This window comes from Atta colombica, unplaced genomic scaffold (assembly GCF_001594045.1).
Source record: "Atta colombica isolate Treedump-2 unplaced genomic scaffold, Acol1.0 scaffold236, whole genome shotgun sequence".
NCBI lineage: Eukaryota > Metazoa > Arthropoda > Insecta > Hymenoptera > Formicidae > Atta > Atta colombica.
This window is the reverse complement of record NW_017259334.1, coordinates 1,406,466-1,429,080: the sequence shown is the minus strand read 5'-3', so window position 1 is coordinate 1,429,080 and position 22,615 is coordinate 1,406,466. Positions and strand designations below refer to the sequence as shown.

Here is a 22,615-nt window from a genome sequence, read left to right as displayed (position 1 = left end):
ATCCAATCTCGCGATTACGTAATCACTGATTAAGCGACACTCCAGCGAATGATCGAACAGAACACTCTCTCACAACTGGCACGTGGGCACGGAACTATTAATCGTATCGATTACAAATATAACAAAATCTCTTTAATATTTTAATAACATACAGATACAGCCAATTTAAATTAACTGTAATACATCAATCATAAAATGTATCAGTTTATACAATTGAATTGTATATTTTAAATACACGCAAAACAACAAAATGTAAATAAAAAAAAAGAAAATTTATACATTGCAGCATTGTACGAAATAATCAACTATATAGAAGATATATATTTAAAAAAAAATTCCGTCTTAGGTCCCACCGAGATTTGAACTCGGATCGCTGGATTCAAAGTCCAGAGTGCTAACCATTACACCATGGGACCTTCATGGAATGATTGGCTTTATTGAACGTACAGGTCAACTACCTAAAATTAAAAATTTGATTTCGTGAATAATTTTAAAAACGGAAAGATAAAAAATAAAATGGTATAATATATTTTATAATCACTGTATTTTTAGCCAAGTTAAATATGCACGTTCTCGTTTACAGCTGCTGAGTATCATGTCAGTGCCTTCCTAAAATACCGCTCGTTCACAAATAAATTTCAGTCCTTGTCATGTTACATGTCTGCCGTAAAAGTGGTTATTTACAAACCCCTTGCTACATTGTACCCCACTCTATTCTACCCTTACCCTTTCTCCGTACCGCGAAGGAAAGAAAAAAAACTCTCGAGTGTTTCGCGAGTGTCGTCCCGAATCGGAAGAGCGTGGCAAACAATGTATAAATTCGAGCACCCCTCCAAAGTGAGAGACGGGCAGGGAAAGGGAGAAAGGTGGAGGGTGGAAACATAGATTTCGAAAGCATCGACAAGCGAGAACTGGTGGAGGTCGACCCCTTCTCGCCCCGTGTCAACCCCTAATTGAACGGAAGCCGGCAATAAATATTACGTTTCTTTCGTGGGGCCGATTTTATAATAGTGCGCAGCCGTGGCACCGACGGAAGCGGATGTGCAATCAATGTGACATACGCTCCGGGAATTTATACCCCGTGTCGTGCTCTACGTGCGATTAACTTGCAATTGGAGAATTAAAGAAAGACGCGACGTCGATGCGCTGCGTGATTCTCGCGAATGCTGAAATAAAATAAGATGTTTGCATAAAATTTTTTTCGTGAAATCCATTTACAACGTGAAAATACTCTATTAAGTGCAGAGAGAATAATTTAAAAGAGAATATCATAATAAATCCATTATTTATATTTTTCCAAAGTATTTTCTTTGCTTTAAATTAAAAAAAAATTTATTTGAAAAAAATTTTATTATTACATTATTGTGTAATCATTTAATGGAATTTACAAGATGAAAAGTGTATTAACTGTCGCGTATCAATATAAAGCATCCTAAATTGATCGTTGAAAGAATCTATAAATTGTGTCGAAATTCTCTCTCTCTCTCTCTCTCTCTCTCTCTCTCTCTCTCTCTCTCTCTCTCTCAAACATCGAATTGAAGAAAGATGCTAATATGCTCATTTTTTCTAACACAGATGCTTTGCTAAGATCAAGAAATACGCAATTCCTATTATGTCTATATGGTCCCTATTATGCACTTGAATATAATTATTTTATATAATTAGCTTTTATATAATTAGCTTAATAAAAATATTACATTTTTATTTTTTTGTATTAATCAGCAACTCCAAATCCGTGAAAATCTATCCGCGCACTCACGTGCGCAAGGAGAACGCATAATTCACATTCATCCCGATATCCGTCCTATTAGATCGAGCTGAAAATCCATCATATGCCTGGCAAACGTATTTATCGGAGAAATTTATCGCAGGTGACATGATCATGGGGTACGTCTGTCATCTCACGACGCGCGACAGAATCATCCCTATCAGTTAACACTCACTGTCTCCTCCCTTCGCGGTGCAAAGCCTCGGTGATGTCGCAGACTGCGACTTCCGGTTCCTTCTTGATAATTAGAAGCGACCCTGACTCGTAATAACAATAACGCGTGCTATGAGGTAGCAGCCCCGAGGCACCTCGTTTGACATCAAAGTAATTCCCTCCCTCTCCTCCTCATCCCTCTCGCGCGCCTCTGTTGCCGGCATGCAACGGAGCACGACTAATGAGATTCACTTTGCTTACGGTTTCGCCCCTGTTCTCGCGATACTCGCTTTACTCCCCCCCCCCCTCTCTCCTCCTCAACACGACCAACTTTGCTGGCTCGCTCGCCAGTCGCCACCTTTCGATCATTTTGATCATCGCGACGATACCGCGCCCTACGGTGATGGCGCACCCCTTTTTTCCGGCTTCTCGTATCGCGACGCTCTGCCTTTATGCCGCCGCTTTCGTAAATATTTGAACGCGGCTCGTCTCGTTAGCGGAATTTGTTGTTGCCTGTTTGACGCATATGGAGTGGATCAGCTATGCAAATAAAAATAATCACACATTCTTTTAATTCGTTTAATTACTCATCGCACAATCACTGTATTTATTACTATGTACTTTATTACAGTATACTCCCCAATTCTTTCTATCATTCGTAAAATTTATAACGCTATATATCGTGTTATATTTCAATCAGTTTAATAGATGACAATTATGGTGATGATAAGAAGATCTATTTATGAGCTTTATATTTAGTGGATTACGCGCGACGAATTCTGTGTCGTGCAGAACGACGAGGCGTTACGCAGGCATGCAGTCGGCCTTATCTACTGCATAGGTGCAATTATCCCTACCAGTTTTATTGCGCGCTTAATTGAAACAAATCATTGTAGCAATCTAAGCTTGTCCCACATACATGATCTGCTCGGCTACTTAATATTATCTCGTAAACATCGCAGTGCTTCGGCACGCGGTACTTCTCGACAGAAATAATTTGTCACTTAGTGCATAGTCATCTTATTTAACGTTATAACGAATTAATTAAGTCAGAATCTCCCTACGCATCGCGTCATCTCTTTACCTTTACATAATATCTATATAACTCAGCGAATGTTCATCAATATTTATCATCATCATTTTGATTGTCCTCGCATTCACTCGTACGTAAAAATCAACCGTTTACGCGCCGTTAGATGCATTAGCGAGCCCTGTTAATAGATGGCATTAATTATGTATGCATCTAGGCCGACGACAAGAAGGAGGACGAGATCGAGGCGCGACGACGATTCTAATGACGACAAAGACGTCGACGAGTGCATTATGATGCACCCCTATATCGCCACGTGACTGCTGTTCAACCCGTGGCTGCGCGAGCCACGCGGGGATTTTAAAACGCGCGGGAAAAAGCAGGACGCACGCGGATGACACGCCGTAAGGGCGGCACGAATTAACGCTGGAAAATAAAAGAGCGCGCCCGTCATGCCTGGTGGCAAAATGGCCTGTGACTAATGCAGCACCACTTCCTGCGCCGCGCCGGCTCGAGTCCTCGACTTGCCTGCGACTCGAGTACGACTGCGATACGCTATGAAAATCATGTCACGGACATGTTGCCGGACCGTTTCCGATCGTGGTGGAGCCCTCCGTACGCCATCGATATAATTAATTACAGGAAGTTACCCCAACGCGAGACTTGTACGCGGCGAACAGCGAAAATTGAATCGCCTGTTATCCTCGAACTGGTCTTGCTCCCATACTCGATACAGTTAATCGTCGTAGGGGAGACTATAGTATGAAGTTGTTTTAAATTGAAGGTGGAAGTCATCAAGGTATGTTTCGTTACGGTCAATATACGACAATAACGTGCAACGGACGTAACGGATTTTGGAAAATTATTCTTTTTTATAATACGGCATCTTATATTACTTCCCTTAATTTAATAATAGTATTTGAATACGAGAGACATTATTGAATAGAAAAGTTTATTAAATAGAAAAGAAAGGTATATTCGTATTTAAGATCGTTTTTTTTATCATCTTCAATTATATTCTACGTGATTTTTATTTAAAGATTTGTATTTTACTAAAAATTATTCCTTGCTACTTCACGTATATTATTTTCCTTAATTTAATAGTATAATGCCACGGAAAGATATTACTCATAGCTCGTCAAATATAAAAGATATTAGCAATCATTTGAGGCCGCAACTCAGTCGACAGAACTAAAATAACATCAATGTTATAATTTCGCACTCAACAATATAAATGTAACATATAATATTACGTAACATCGTTGAGTGTAAAATTATAATATTGATGTTATGTTACTTTTTATTGACGTCGACGGGCACTATTTTTATCTGATTACTGATGATTATATTCTTCCTTGATTTTTCAAGTTTATTTAATGACCATGACCGACTTGCATTTTATTTAAATTCTACTTTTTGCTACTCTACATATCGTTCTGCTTAATTTAATAGAATTGTAATGACGGGAGAGAAGTTAATAGCTTTTCAAAGGAAATTAATATTCAAGGTCGTCTATTGTTACCTACATCCTCTCCCCAATTTTTCAAGTTTATTTGCATGGTCATAATTTGCATTTTATGAAAAATATTAATCTACTTTATTATCATCTACTTTATTATCATTCTTTTTCATATGTTGCACAAAATATAGATTTATGCTTTTTTCATTCGGAGCACGTCTCGCATGGTGTCCTCTTCGTTCGACATATGCCGCACTCGTTTTCCAGGGCCACGCGTACGCTCATTAGCGTATGCTATTACGCCGTGGCATAATTTCACGATACGGGTGCGATCATTTTCCGGAGATAGCAAGTCTTCCGGAAGAGCGCGGCCACCGGCAGCGACCTCTCTTGGATAGGTCAGTGCCAAGGGCCATTCATGTCGAGAACGCGACACCACGGGTGGGAGAAATTGCGACGAAGCTTTTTCACACTAGTCTTGCATCCAAGCGTCTTCCCTTTCCCTCTTTTCTCTCTAGCCGAATCACTAACTGCGAATCGTTGCATGTTGCGTTCACACGCGTTCACGCACCAACACGCACAGCGTTTCAATCATTTTTATCGGGCAAATCTGCATCTCGTCGCTCGCTTCTACAGCTACGCCGTGACAAAAGTGGACGTAGCAGATGCCACGATGCGGGCACTATCTTGCCGATGGCATCTATGACGGTCACGCCCATTTTGGATCATTATTCTAGTTGGCGGTTATCATTTCACCTTTCACCGAGTCTCCAGCCCCGGTAATGAATAAGAAAAAGCACCTCTCAGTCGAGAGAGACTGCTGGGTCTCTTGATCTCCACGTCCGCCTTTTCTCTTCACGTTAGTCATTCTTGCCTAGACACCCGCGGTGCAATTGTGTCAAGCCTAATGGTTTTCGCTCCTACAGTGAACAACCGAGGGGATGACGGACAGAAGAAAAATACGAGAAGCCAAAACTTTTGAGAGTCGTCGTTCCAATTTTTCTTTTTACGCTCTACTGCTTTTTGACAGAAGAAAGAATCCTACATCTACATTTTCGGTTGTCTGTTTATTCGATTATAAATATTTTGTATGTATACAATTCTTGAGAGAAAAGGTTAATATTCTGATAGACGACAGTATCGGACATTTTAAGAAAAATTTAAGTTCATATAAACATGTCCTATTTTGAACAGTTTCCGAAAATGAATATATAGTTACAAAAAAAAGATACTACATATTTTAGAGACAAAAAAGATACTACATTTTTTTTCAATAACTTATTATTCAAGTGACACATTTTTTAAAGTTTATAATAAATTTTCGAAAATTCCACTGTTTAAAGTATCTCGGACTGTTCGGTATACATATGTACACACACGCACACACTCACACACACACACACGCGCGCGCGCGCGCACACGCACACGCACACGCACACACAACATGTTTATTTAAAATTGATATCATCACCTTCCATAATATTGACCTTTCCTTTTGGGACACCCTGTATGAGACATTCTACCTGCATCAAAAAGAAAAATGAGAACAGAGCACCTAAATGTTGCTACTGCGTCGTAAGGCATTATGAGGATCTCAGTCCAGGTGATGTAACATTTTTAATTTTTTGAAAGTTTGTGACTCCGCACTTGTCTCATTTATTGATTTTACGACTAAATTTATTTACATATACCAATATTTACTTACAAATACCAATTTACCATTGTTTTATTCTGTTGGCTGCAAACGATTTTATTATTTTAAAAAGAAGAAAGCATTAAGATTGGAAGTTGGAAAGGTATCATGAATTGTTTCAATGAGAGTTACGCAATGATATAACTTTGTTCAGAGCTGACAGATTGAACTGTCGAGTAACCAACGCGTCGAGTATCCCTGGGATTATGTCGGATGCTGATAGCGTCAATAGAACGCGATACTTCTCGCGACACATACCTATATGTATGCGTGTGTATTTTTCGCGGGCGATGCTGTCGATAACAATTGTCGCGGCTCGTGACAAATGGCAGTCCGACGGAATGACCCACGGTGGATTCTTGTAATTTTAGATTACACTTCGTTGCCCAAGGGCTATGGTTAACGCATGGTCGGTCAACCCCCTCGACCATCACGGAGTATCTTGTCCAGAAGGGTTAGATTAGATACGTCGTTCACTTCAGGCCATATATCTGTTCGACCCCGTCTTTCCATCGCTATGTCGCGTGTGTACACACATCTATTTGTCGATTGTATATGCGTGCGTGCGTGTGTGTGTGTGTGTGTGTGTGTGTGTGCGCGCGCGCGCGCGCGCGCGCGCGCGTGTGCGCGTTTATGTGTATTTATTGACCATACGTGTCCGACGTGTGTGCGTGCGTGTATATGTGTATGTGTGTGTGTGTGCGTATATGTTTGTGCGTGTGTAGATGAGCGTGAGTCGCGCGGTGAGTTACGGGGCTGCGGACAGAGTGATGCATTGCCGCAGAACCGAGAAGGACCAGATCCCACGGGAATCGAACGGGAACCCTTGCACCTCACACCATTACACCCCGTGACAGAAGGGGAGGTTGAATTATTGGAATATCGACGTTACCAGGCATTAAATGCTTCAATTACGATTAATATCGAAATGCGTTAGAACAATGCACACGGCCCGTCTCGAAAGGGATACCTTTTGGAACAGCGTATTCACGTCTGTCTCTTGGCATTCGCGCTATTGTTACTTGCTGAATAAATTTTATTCTATTCCACCGGCTACGTTAACAGAAATGAGCTTCTGTATCATTAATTCTATTCTTACATGTACTTTGATATTGAATAAATATTTTTCACTAAATTATATTTAAAAGGATAAAAAGATGATTGAGAGATTTTATGTGAGATATATAATCCAAAATAATCTATTTAAAATCTGATCTTTAAATATTATATAGATATATACATGGAAAAAATCGTTTTACTGAAGTGTCTAAAAATTTAATTAAATGCAGATCTGAAAATAATTTTGTTTGGATCATGAAAATTAATTATGTAGGATATTCAAACTGATTGTTAAAATATTAAAACTTTTTGTAACATTGTCATCAACTTTTAAGCATTCTACCTAACTATTTTTTGAAGATCTAACAAAATTATTTTCAAACGCCTCCAGTTAAATTTTTAAATATTTTGGCAAAATCGTTCTTTCCGTGAAATATAACCGTATCCCAAAAAAAATATATTTTTTAAACGTATACATTTAAAAATAAATTATCAACTAATGAAAATTAGAAAAAAGTCATTCATGAATCAAGATATTAATATTTCGAATTAATATTAATGCACGATATAAGATTACCGCAAATGCAAATAATCCATGATTATATACAGACTTACTTCGCGCGCGTGTTAACATTTCGCTCCCGTTACGTCCATCGCCACAGTAACTGTCGCCAGTGAAATACACGGGTGGACTCTAGTACGGAGGGCAAACGTTATTGTTGCACCATATAAATCGCGCTTGATCGCGGAGGAGTATGGACCCGTATATCAAAACTACTGCCGTCCGTGCACCCACTGTAATTTGTGGTCGGTAATAGAAGAGGGAAACGCACATCCGACGAAATTATTATCCAGAAAATACATGAATTCTGCGGCGACGACGGCGGTACTTCGGGGTCGCTCAAAGGTCGTGGTGCGCCTCCCTAGCGACGCTACTTCACGGTTTCTGTAGGCAATGTGCGAACCGACACTATCGTCGGCAACGTCCAACCAATTCCCGTAATGCACAAATATGGCATACTGTGCAATAAAGCTATTCCCATCTTGTTCCTTTTTTCAGGGAATGAAATCTATGATTGAACAATTTTTTGGTAAACTTATAGATGCATTTCGCATATATAGATAGAACAATCAATTTGAAATTGCTCCTATAAGACGAATGTTTATCATCTTAATTACGTAAATATTTATGCCAAAGAATCCATTTCAAAGATACCATTCTGCGAAAAAGAATTGCAACGTATAATGATAATCATAGTCCAATCACATGATTCATCTGCTATTGCGTTGAAATACTCTGAAAATCGTGGCCGCACAGACGACGTTTCCGGCAATAGAGAAGTTCCCAACTCGTTAAAGCTAATATCGCAGCCTCCGCCCCAATTGCTAATGCGTTCGCTCGTACACACCCACGACACAACACTTTATTTTTATTTAAAGTGCCCGAACCACACCCCTCCGTCTCGGTTGCCGATTGCTCGACTGGATGGCTGATCGGCTCCCGCTTCATTCCGGCAGGTTGAGGGGATGTGAAGGAGAGTCGATCGATTACCGCGATTAAAATAAAATGTAAATGGCGGTACGTGTGCGCGACTCGTGTGTTATGCAAATTCGGTTCTCCGGTAATCACTGAGTGGAAGCTGATGTCTTCCTCCGGCGCTAATGGTCCGGGAAAATGCAAAAAAAGACGAACGGAGAGAGAAAGGAAAAAGAGAATCGATGAAAGAGAAAATAACAGCGTGAAGTGTATTGCGGGTACGTATATGTGTACGAACGAGTCTGCGAGATGCGTGAGTATGGGTGAATGTATATGCGACAACGAATCGAAGAGGAGAGAAATGAGTAGCTCGCGAGGGTTGCACTCGAGGGTGCAGTTGACTTCAATAGTTTAACGAGAAATGGTCGAAGATCTTGAATTCGGTTCTCATTCCGGAGATTCTTATTTTCTGATTTCCAGATTGCTTCGATATTTATTTGTTGCTTTATATTTCACGATGCACCTAAAGTATTAATCTTACGGGAAACAGTGAGAAAAATTATTAAGCTGTAAATTCATAATATCAAATTATATTCAATTTGCGTTATTATTAATCATTTTTATAGATCATTACTGCTCTTATTCAATACCTAATTACTTTAATTAAAACAATAGAGTTAAACAATTCAATTCAAGAAAACATATTAAATTTTACTTAAATTTAATCTATTATTTACTAAATGCATACGACAGCATGTACGTTGTTCTTTGAAATTAATCATGGAAATGGATTGAATTACATTTTAATACATGAAAGTTAAAAATAACAAAATGTTATTTAACTTAAGGGATTGGATTACAAATGCTCTATTGATCGCTTGTAACAGTATATAAGTTATCCTTTATGTGACTACGTTGCAATATTAACTCATTACTATATTGTAATAAATGTGCTGCGTTATACGAGGACAAATGAAATTATTACCGCACGTTTATAAAATGTTTATAATGTTCTATAATACATCGCTATAATAATACGCTTAAACGATGCACCTGCACGGCCCTTAATACTCTTGTTTAAAAGCACCACCCGTAAAACATAACAAACCCATTTATCGCGATAAGTGAATGAAAAATATCCATTAGCGTCCAGTAACGCGGAGTGTATCGTCGAAACTATGGTAATCTACTTGCCGGGTACGCGCTTATAATACATTATGCCGGCCAAATGTGTTCTCGATATTACATATTACACGGCATACCGCAGCCATTAATCTCGGCCACTTGCCGCGGCCGTAATTAATGCTAAACCAACACGCGCGATCGCGCACTTTCTACCGAAACCGAATGGAACGTCCACCCTGATGAAACCGCACGCCAACGGTAAGCGTGACGCGCGATTCAACGCGTATCTGCAACAGTGCCGATAGGCAAATCGAATGGCGATCGCTATTTGTGAGGGAATGGGTCCTGAGTTGTGTAGCTACATATAGGACAGACAGAAACGAAGACATAGAGAGGTAACTAGCGGGTAGAAGAGAAGGAGAAAGGGAGAGAAAGGAGTTCAAGCAGAATAGGACGCTCGCAAACTGGACAAAGATGCAAAGCTCGACCGTACACGCAATTGCGGCAGCGCGCTCGTGTCACAGGACACCCGACGGTATCAAAAGGACGGTAGGTAGGTGCATGCCGATACATTCATTGTGCTGCATACGCACACGCATGCATGTGTACACGTACATTACTACCCTTCCGCGCAGAGTGCAGCGGCGATGCAATGCGCCGCGTTCGACCGCGCCAGGATGATTAATTAGTTGTCGCGCGTTCCATGTCACCGTGTCACTCTTGTCACGGCTTTGTCACTTCACTGCGAGCACACATGCACACGCGTGTCCCGCGCCGCAGACGCGCTATCACGTGGACCGGGATAGCGCGCGTCCGCCCGCGCAAAGCAAATTGCATTGTAACCGGGGCTGCAACAGGCGCGCCATTAATCAATGCCTAGGACACAGTACGCGATGCGTACTGCCAATTTTCAAGTCGCGCCCTCGACGACGACCCTCGCGGACAAAACAGCAAGATAGGTACGCTATGTACGTTGACCATATAGAAATGAAGGCGTCTGGAGATGACGCGAGCCTCCCGTTTGCGGGATTCGATTCTGTCAGTCAGTACAATTAGTATCGATCAAGCACTGGTCAAGTTTGATACAGTTTCTAATTTCGTATGTGATCAGGTCCTATAAAAATTAATTATCAGTGCGCCAATATCGCATGTACCAGCAAGACCGCAGACTTAAGACTTAATCTTAGATCTTGCGTAATAAAATTGCATCTGCGTACATATAGTTTGCGTTGATTTTCTTCGCTTGTGATGCATTCACCGGATTGCACGTCTGCAGTAATGGCGAGCAAAAACAGCTCTCGTATGAAAGGTAGTTGGCCACCAAGCCGGTCGATACAGTAACGTAATCATATCCGTGTGACGTCATCACGCCCGGATGTTGCCGATTTCTTTCAACGACGCTTGATCACTCGATTTACCTGTTGCGCCAGTGCCTGGCAGCACTTCGTCGAGACACATCCCCGCTATAAATATCAGACTCGACGAGAATAAAGATATCCGCGACATCGTTTTCCTCTTTTTTTTGCTTTTCTTTGCGTTCTGTTGGACCATGTGTTAAATAGCTTCAACATGTTTTTCGTTTTATCTTCTAGGAAGTTGTTAATTACGTAGCTTCATCCACTTATCATGTTTACTTCGCGTTCTGTGAGATTTCTATTCTCTTTTTAATGTCTTGTTCAGCTTGCAATTAGTAAAAAAGCATCACGTTTGTAAATATGTATGTATAATATAAAAGCATTTTAATACTGTTTCATTTAATTGAAAGGATGGCATCAAATTTTCATTAACATAGTCGAGAGTATCATATAAAATGTAATTTAGATAAATTAAAATCTAATATACGATTTATTTTTAGCACTAATTTAAATTTAGAATGCCCTTTAATCCAGATTAAATTGTCGCCAATTAATTATTTAGTAAAGATTTAATTAAAAGTCTAATTAAACTATATCGAATTAATTTTCAAGCAATTTATATTAAAAGTGATAAAATGATAATAATAAAATAAGAACATATACATTATAATTATAAATGTATAAATATACAAATTACGGTTTTTCTATTTTATATACATTTAAAATGGTACGACTATTCCTGATTTCAGATGTGGAATATATTTGCGTATTACGTCAATACAATTTACGGGACACACCGATTCAAGTGTCCAGTGCTTGACAGTTAATTAAGAATCAATTTACAGGATTGCGGGTGATGCCTGTAACGCATAGAAATCAATCAATTTGTATGCAGATATATTCACGGCATTTGGAATGAATGCTTGCGCGCTTCGTATTTTGAAACATTCTTGTCGCAGCGAATACTCGATCAGTGCAAATCAATTAGCGAAAATCAATCAATTTATCGGCTAACAAAGCCATTTCTCGCTTACAAACGTTTGCAAAATGTTCATAAGCATGTCCGTATATATGTGTTTATTGTATATAATTCTTGCGCAATTAAATTTATTATATTTCAAAAAATAATATATACAAATAATATAAATGTATTATTATTTAAGAAGTATTGTAATTATAACATTTAATAATTATCTGTATATAAATTAATAAGTCTGTAATGAAAATTAGATGAATTTTTTAAGAAAATGATCCTCACACGTGTAACACCGTTGATAAAATATATGATTGCATTTTATAAAAATTATTTTATGAGAAATAGAAACTCATGCATAATATAAACACAAGGTATTTTTTTTCTACGAAAGGAACTCCACTACGTAAAATATAGAAATCATCTGTCGGAAGGTAACTGAAACGGGTTAGATATTACGGGCTGTCGGAAACACACACGTTTCGCTCTCTAATTAACCAAGAATTTTGTCGGCTTCAAGAGATTGGATCAAGTTGGATCTGATAAAGCGAATCGCATCCGGTGCGTTGGCAATGAAAGAGAATTTCGAAGAGGAAACACGAGCTCGAGCTGAAATTTCGAGTGTTAAATATGTAATTGTGCTAACGAGTGAATCACTGAGGTAGAGCCGGAATAAAATAGAGATAGAACGAAGAGGATGAGCGACACGCACATATATAACGCATAAGATAACTGCGAGGAAAAAAAGGAAAATTTGACGAAAACAGCGAAAGACGAGAATGATAAAAGAATGATCCTCTTTCCACTGTCGCCCCATTCTTATCCTCGCAGTTGGCTCGACTTGCGCTACCGCGGCATTGGACTTAGTCACGACTTTGGCTATACGCCCACAACTTTCGTTTTATTATTTAGCTCGCGCAGGAAATGAGCCAGTGGAGTTAAAGCAGGTAGAAATTAATGGAAGACGTTGAATAGCTGCTGAGTGGACGGCAGTCTTACAGACGAAGCTGATATCGTCGAGAAATCGTTGTAATTGGGAGAACGAAGGAAAAGCAATTAAGAACGATTTCCAACTTATATAATGGACAGTATTTGTGTAATTGTGAAATAAAATAAATTCAATTTATCTACATGGATAAAATGTCTAAAAGTAATATATACAGTGGCTGCCAAAAATTTTCGGTCGACATATAATTTTATTAACATATTTTTTTATAAACTATTTTTCAATTTATAGATTTATTTATTATAATTAAATAAAATTCTTATTATAATGAACACGATATTTTTAATAACTATTGTAGACTACATTAAAAAATTATTCATTGGCCGGAAACATTTGGCATTGTATGTCACACATCTAATAGAATCAAATTTCATTCTAGATTGCTCAACAAAATTAATTGCCTGTCATTCTGCAGTTTGTGCAATAAATTACGAAGAAATCGAAAAAGAATTTTATCCTGAAGCGTTCTTGAAGATCACCTTGAAGGTTCACATCATCACTTTCTCATTTCTCATTTCTATCCTCCAGCGGTAATAAAAAAACTAGACTTAAAGGCAGTTCCGACTCAATTAGCAACTTCCCGCCTCCATTTGAAACGATCAATCTAAAACAGAAATCGCCGACTGCATATATATATTTATTTCCTGCCTCGCTGCAGTTGACAATTTATGATGCAATAAAGTAAATGAATATTAGCCATATGGCTATCTATTATAAGACTTGGCAATCTCAAAGTTTTCTTCTATTTAATATTGAACTTACAGCACTTTCATAAAACAAATTACTTTCACTTATTGCCTGCTCGTTTATCAATTATAAATTCCGACTATACATACAACTATACTCAAATGAATATACATATTTAGTAAAAAATGAGTCTGAAAACTTGAGTTTTTCTCAATTTTTCTTGGTTAAATATATTAATGAATATAGAACACAAGTCTTTAAAAATTCTTACTTGTGACGATCATTTAAAATATGGACTAGTTGTAGTTAAAATATGAACCTATTAATAATCTTTGATTTTATTCATAATATTTCGAAAATTTTTCACACATCAGTCTTCATTCTCTCCAAAGGTTCGTTCCATTCGATCACGCTATCCCATATCGGTCGCCATTTTCGCAGAGGGAAAATCCATCATGATCCCGCGGATTTCTCCCGGACACCACCGTCATTAAATGATCGCACAAAGCGCGGCGAAGCCTCGGCTTTAAGATCTCAAGCTGTTGCTAAGGGATTGATGGTGTTACCATGGCAACTATACTGAGGGCCTATTGTTGCACCCCGCTGGTAGATTCGTGCTCTCTTCCTCTCCTCACCCTCCATCCTCTCCTTGCACCCCGTTCCCTCGCATGGCATATTTATTTGCATGTACTGTAGGTACGCGCGTCTTGCGCGTGCACACGTACGCTACGCATCTCCGAATACACGTATATGTATGCGAACGCGATGCGTGCATGCGTGCGTGCGTGCGTGCGTGCGTGCGTGTATGCGTGTCGTGCATTTATGCATCTATGCCAGTGGTACCAAACCCCTTAACGTGTTCGGGGCAATGTCCTGAGTTTAAAGACGAGGGATCAAGTCGTTGAATTCTGATACGAACGGTTAAATTTTCTATCGCGATAACGTTCTGATGAATCGGCATTATTCATATCCGATCGATCCTTTTCGATTTCGAGAGAAGAGGTTAGCAAGTAGAGAACTTCAGATGGTGCATAATGAAATTCAGGAGAGATAATAAAATTCGATCTTTTTCTAATACCTTCATGTCTGAGTTACGATTTACAATGTGAAATGTATCTCTTTATATGTAACGCTTTCGCAAATCTAATCTTTCGAATAAAATTACGTCAACCGTTTCTCTGAATTAAAACGCAATTCGTCGTCTGTTTAATAATATTATTGTTCGATATCAAATTAAAAAATATTACGTATCTATTATAAAAATATAAAAATAAAGTCATGCGATTAAATTACAAAAATCTCTTGACGTATATGAGATATCAAGATGAGGATAAACAGCAACTGGCAGTGCTATCAAACTCACGGAAATGTTCAGGCCAACGACCTCCGTTTAAATGCGAACAACCGAGCTAGGAGAGCTCCGCTGGGCGCTTCGAAGAAATCCCGTTTAAACTTTTCCACTAAAGGTAAATTATATTCGTCGGGTATGGAGTATTACGGAAGTACTGCGTCGGCAAACACGAAATTGAACTGGGTCAAAATGAGAACGGCGAATTTGCGCTTCTTCTTCGTAACGCTGTCGCCATCAAAGTCGAGTCGTGGATGGGCGGCTTTTTGCCGGATGTCGTTGCAAATCTACTGTACCACTGGTGCCATTTGGGACAAAGTGCTCATTGGGGTTTACCACAGTTTCTAAAAATATTATGTAAGAAGAATCGTTATCGTTTACTAGACTAATCGGACTTTCGAGCATGAGGTGATAAAAGTTTATTGTCGCTTTTGCACTTCCTTAAAACTCATGATATCCGCAGAGTAGGTTCTTTATTTTCAACGTAAAATATAATATTACACACATCAAAAATAGAGACAATTTGGTAAATTGTGAAATAAATAATATTCTTTATTAATTTCGAAGTAAAACATTGACACGGACAATATTTTTTCAACAAACTCTCGTATGAACGTTCCATTCTGCGTATCGAAATATCAAAGAAAATATCTTTATATCCACGACGATGAATCATAAAGCGTACGGATGAGAGATGGAAAAAACATAAGAGACCGCGGTAGAACGTACGCATAATGCATCGTTGAAACGAGAAAGGAACTGTGCACAATTCGCGCGCGCGACACGCACTTTCATCCTGCGTAATTACAACCAGAACGTCATCCTTCGATCGAGGAAAGGCCGAGTATAATATGAACATGCGAGGATCATCATTGTGCTCCATTCGCGCGTGCATCTGACGCGGTGTACATTTTCTTCAATATAGATATCGAATATAAATGTGCATATACCTACATATATATAATAATAAATCCGCATAAAATTTCAAATATATTCTTAATCCTTCTATCAATTTTTGGATACCCATTTCGAATGAAAAATAGTAAAAATATATTTTTTTACGAATTTTGTTATGACTTTTTAAATTCTCATCCTTCAAAAAATATAGTTTCATACAGATATCATTTCGTTTTCACTGTAATATTTTTAGAAAACTTATGATATATAATAAAAAGATGAAAAATTATGCATTGATAGAATGAAAGATGAATTTTTCGTGTTCCATTTTGTACATGGCCTGTGCGCAATGATGTGAAGATATTTATGATTATCCCAAGTTATTACTTAGATGCACTTTTATTATATAACAGCCAACATATCGTAACATCGTCGCCGGATTCCAGCTACGATTTGCATCGTGTGATGCATTGTGCATTTCATCTCGGCGAACGAAGGACGAGGAATAGGGAGAAAATTCTTTCTCTTCGGAACCATCATTTCCGGCCTATCTTCACGTAGCGTTCGCTTTGTCGTATTGATTATATGTCGGATTAATTCGCAGAACGCGGACGTTTTCACGCAGATACGTAACGAAGATACGCGCGACGTCACAATGACAAGCGAATGGCTCCACGAAGTCATATCATGCGTTATAGATAAAGCTTCTTGACTTGAAAAGACAATCATTATGACGCAAGTACATGCGGCGCAAGTACGTCTTTTCTCGATACAAAAAAGAAAGAAGATCGATATTAGAAGTGATTTTTCTATAACGGATTCATTATCCAAAACCATTACTGGATGCTCAACATCACAAAAGATTAAAAAATATTGCGTCTTTTCGAAAATAGAAACGCAGTTGAATAATTAATTTAATTTGCTTGCATAATTAATATACATACAGACATTAGAGCGAAATTCGAGGAAACACATAATTCGGAAATAGTCGCGCAAGAGAAACTGCTCTTGCCATGAAAAATAAAGTTTGGTCCGGAACACTTTAAACTTTGTGCAGCACTCCTCGCCTTTGAATGCGTTTCTCCATAGCTAGTACAATTTTTTTTAACATAAAAAAGTAAAAAAGGCATCGTTAAAGTACAAGTTGACTAAACTTAATAACCATTGGTTGTTGAAGTGGTAACAGCAAGCCGCTTAGCGAGTATCGTGCAACCCTTTTTTGGTACACGACGTTGAAGCAATTTGTAAAGCAGGAAAAAAGACCCGATTTCTAAAGTACGAAACAAAGAGGCGGAAGCAACGAAAATTAAGATAAGAAAGAGCAAAAAAATTTAGCCGCTCTGTACTATTAATGAAATGAAATTTAAATAGGCGAGTTTATATGCTCCGTTCTAGCAATTACGCATTTTTTAATTCATCCCCAAAAGAATTTCGTTAATTAATTATGCAGTAACGGAGCGGCGTTTCTAGAATTATTTTCCTGTTTCGCATAATTGAAATGAACTTTGTTAAATTGAAAAGAGAGAGAGAGAGAGAGAGAGAGAGAGAGAGAGAGAATGCGAAAAAGAGTAAATGCGCACAAAATGCATAAAATATCACAGGTACACAGCGAGAAATTAAACTCACCCGTAAACAAAAGAAGGAATTATTACGACAAAGAAAAATTCGAAATGAAAAACACAAATACAACGAATAACCAGGACGGTGACCGACGCGAAATGGGAGAAAGAAAAAGAATCGCTTGGGCTACTACCGGATCGTAACTTTTTCACCAGGATTATAAAATTAACGTCAAACATCGTCCTATTCCACCCTCCCATACTCTGCGAGGCCCCGCGCAAGTATCCCCGGAGGGGCTGCAATAATCGTGAACGTCAAATTTAACGTTTGCGCTCGCCCGATGCAATCCATTAGATATTGCTCGTAAAGAGGCCTCGTATCTCGGCTGCGCATGCGAGTGTATACACGTCCGCTGGAGCGCGAATGGCCTTTTTTTTCGAGCCGCCACTTTTAAAAGCACCCCCGCTTCCCAACACCCCTTTCCCCGTCGCCCGTCAGTCCGGGTGCTCTCGCCGGTAGCAATCAACGATCGCGACAGCTACGTAAAAATTTCCCAGTTTTCGAGGATCGCCCAGGCAATTTATACGGAACGCGCTGCCAAACCCGGTAGTAAAGCAATGCAAAATCATATTCGTGATGCAACCGAAATCTCACCGTCGCGTCGTGTCGGTTATATTTTTCATAATAACGTTTCTGACTGAAACTTCGGAAAAGATCGACATCGGGGATGAGATTTTTATCCGTTTGTGACGTCGAATGCAGCATTCTTCGTGAAGTTCTCGTTATTTGTGCCGACGGAAATTCGCAGTAGCGAATCGAATCACTGTGTTCGTATATATGACGTTTTCAAATATTGTTTTTTTACTGTCTCTCTCTCTCTCTCTCTCTCTCTCTCTCTCTCTCTCTCTCTCTCTCTCTCTCGTGCACTGATAGCGGTAGCATTTTATGCACATGCAAGTCAAACTGAACACTCTCTCGTATGTACATATATGCATATCCAATTGTATTGCAACAATCTACTCGTTAAACGAATAATTTAAAAGCGCACATTATTTTTTAAAAAGTCTCTTTGTTTCAAGATTCGATATTCACGTTATTATATATCGTTCATATTTGGATTTGTCAGGTTTCCGATCGGCATGATCGTGCATTTGGGATTCACCTGAAAGCTTATCTCGGCTAATTCTGCACCCTCCTCGATTCGTTTGTCCATAAAGTCCGCGCGAGTTCTCGCCGAAAATCGCTCGTTCGAAGTCGTTACCGGATATAGACAGCGCAGCCGTATGACGTTGGTATATTGTGTCCGATATCTTAACGATACATCAGTCCCGATATCACGATCCGTCCAGAATGCAATCTACACGGATGCGTACAGCGCAAATAGCCGCGGTTGCAAGCCGTGTTCAAACAAACGGGCTACGATAATACGAGTACTAAACACCGGGTATATATCGCTATATTATTACTCGTACTTATACGCGTATGGAGGTGCGTATTCCAGGAAGGCAACAGAGGGGCAATTCCATTCATTTCTCTTATGCGCTTTTGGTAAATAATATAATTCATGAATGAGAAATTCCACACTGAAAGAAATGATTGGCTGCTACAACAAATTAGATAATAAAATATGGCATAGCATTTTTAATTGACCGCACTTTTTGATTGCGTTAGCAGTATCTGCAATATCAGTACAGAATTTCGATAAGCTAACGCAACCAAAAATTGGCTGCTGCAGCCAATTAAAAATGCTATGCTAAATTCAACCAATTTTTTTTCAGTGAATAAATGAGACAAAAAGTTATTATTACGATCATTCATTTATATTAAATATTTCAATTTGGTACAATTTCATTGTATAATTAACATAAAGTTCTGTTAAAAATTGTTTTACAATTTCATAATTTCATCTTTTCATTCTAAAATATTTTGCGTTACTTACTGCGATGTCAATTATTGATCGTGAAATAATATGACGGAACCGAAACATAGCACAGCACGATATAACGTGATATAACGAGTAACATTTCACGAGTAACACACACATAAACGTTCATACAACAGGAAAACCCTCGAAATCGTAAAAGAACACCGAGGAGGGTAAAATCCTCCATACCGCGTATTACTTAATCCAACCAACCTATGCATGCGCATACGTACGTGTTTACGCACACAAGTTATTTGCATTTACGAGCGACAGACACTTTTTCATGCCGACGGCATTACGTTTAATTCATAATAAACCAAGCAAAATCCACATTTTTAATTCCTTATCTCCAACGGGTCAGACGAGCAGCTAGGCTACACGCTTTTTCGGGCAAGGGAATAAAGCGCATCGTTTCCGCCATGTCTATGACATGCATTTTTATTCTCTGGTTTAGAAAGCGGGAGAGAATCTCGCATTTGGACACAGAAAATGCAAAACTGAAAGTAAAAAGCGATTGTACCATCGATTCGTAATTATGAAAAGAAAACGAAAAAATCATGATATTCCAAATGCTGATTTCTTTGGATCCCTTTTGCTATCATTTTCCCACAGTACGCAGATGGAAAATTCAGAAAACTTTTCCACGATATTCAAGAGAGATATATAATTGTGGTATATTTCAGCAGAAATTATTTTCAGAGAAATACTCGGCGGATTAATATTAAAGTTGGATGATATCGTTCCGTGAATATGGGGTGGCGTACATCAATTTCCAGGCTTTGACATGAAAACAAAAAAATCAAGAGTAAATTTCGTATCATTAGTAGAGAAATATTTGAATTTAAATATTTGCGTCATGAAATAAACTTTTTTGAAAGAAAGACAAAACATTAAGTCAATTAAACTGCTCTTTATAACCTTCCTGAAAAATGATCATCATGATCCGACACGATGAGTATGCGAGCATAAAACGCGCGACTAACTGTAGCGCTCCATAAAAAGTGGTGCTTAATGTCAGTTCCATGCATCGCAGATTGCACAGCAATCTTCATGGAGAAGGGAGAGAAGGGTAAATATATCGTTATTTGAAAAACGCGTCCAATTAATGGATATAATCCCGTTATACTAATCTCAATAAACGTCAAGTCTTTTATCATTTTTCAGTAATGTGACGATGGCGCACTTTACTTTTCATTTCTATCCATTTTTTTTTTTAAAGAAAATACTTGCTCTCGTTTAACAAAAACGCGCTGAATTGGAAACGAGACACTGGCGCGATGAATCCAATTGCAGACCCAACTTTATTCGCGTAACAGGATAAACAAACTTGTGTAGATCAAACGATATCCAGGAGAATGTATGCGTTATGCATGGAAAAGAACTGTGCACATATATTTGATCCCCAAAAGCTTGAGATAATAGGGAAGATATGAAAGAGAAAGAATAGAAAAATTCTTCAGTTTAGCGTTGAATCTGATCGACGCGTAGATCGTAGATTACTTTATAACATCGAGGATCAAACGTTCGAGTGAATATCGAAACTGTCGAGTGACCACGGTGACCGAAGCTTTCGCCGCGATTCCAACCACCAAATGATTGTGATAGATAGAGGTAAATGGTGGGTTTCGCAAACGTGGGGTCGCAGTGTGCAAAATACCGCGGACATCATGACCGCATCGGCTGGCAATACAGAGAGATCCTGGCCTAGGCTTGGATGTTATAACGCTGTTAACACCAGCGATCGCTTTCAATCCACGCAGTTCATCATCCCATATTGATTCCGCCGCGACGGGAGCAAGAACGACGGGAGATGAAAAGGACGCGATCAACTACCATGCCGGATCATCGATTCATGTGGTTCGAGGTTGTGTGTGTACGATCGATAAAATAAAATCTTTATTATATTTTGTTAACATTGTTAACAACATATTTTTAAAAATACTGATTGTCAGAAAAAAATTTTTTCCTGAAAGTCGACATCATCATTTCCATTGATATCGTTATCCACTTTGAAACATCGTTGCATCGCATTGTATTGCATGCGTCATCCACAGCGGAAGCCATAGCGAGCCTAACGAGATCACCAGCGCGAGCTACAATGATAGTCATCATCATCATCATCATTCTGCACGTGGATCCGATGGCCTACTCAACTGTGTCCCGAGGGCGTGGACGATGATGATTGCGCGAGGCTTGATTTATACTTTCATTCGGTTACACCATGCAGAAAAGATGAAAACATTAATCCTGTTTATTTCATCGGTTTCAAAGCCGCTTCTAACGAACATCCGATAGAGTTAAGTTTCGTAAATAATAGATCGTGAAAGTGATAGTCGCAATTCGGTTGTTGTACACGACCATCTACCGTTCGTTATCTCACATTGACGATGACGAGAAAGAAAGAGAGAAGAGAATATAAAGGGTGAGAGAATGAGATAATAAGGGAGGAAAAGAGAGTGGGTAAGAGAGAGCCGGGAGCTAATAAGCGTTCGTGAATCATCGGTACTGCAGCAGCGGGGTCATCGTATCGGGACACCGCGGTAATGATGATCATCGTCATCATCATCATCATCGTCCTCTCTGCGGCCAACAACCACTCATTTGCTTTTCAGCGAGGGACGCCGTGGCATAAAAACCACGTGATTGCAGCCGCTCGATTCGTCGAACGGGCGTGATGAAACCACATTTTCAGCGCCTTGCACAGTGGCCACTTGAATCTCTACACTGTCCCATTATAATTGAAATTATTCGATAAATATTCAGATATGCAAAATTCATACGAATCGCAAAATTATATATTCTTACTATTGTTATATTGTAATAATGATAAAGAGATTTTATATTTCATTGAAATATCAAAACATAATTTTTTCTAACAATGTAACAACGTATAAGTTTTTGTAAGAAGAAAAAAGGGTGTATAAGGTTAAATGCCCACGAAATGCATCGCTACGTCTCGTATAATTTTGTTTACAGTGCACAAAATTGCTCCATACGCTGAGCAGTTTTCCGAAACAGCCCAGGGGACGAGAATCCCCGGTGCGGGTTAAACGGATTATTGAAATTCGAGTTAATTCGTTTACGTGTTTAAATGCGACAGC

General features: G+C 38.9%; 1 non-coding gene across 1 annotated transcript; it reads right to left on the bottom strand.

The window, feature by feature from the left end:
• Positions 1-344: 344 nt before the first annotated feature.
• Positions 345-416, bottom strand: Trnaq-uug. The gene has a single exon. It is a non-coding gene; the product is annotated as a tRNA-Gln (tRNA).
• Between the last annotated feature and the right edge of the window lie 22,199 nt (positions 417-22,615).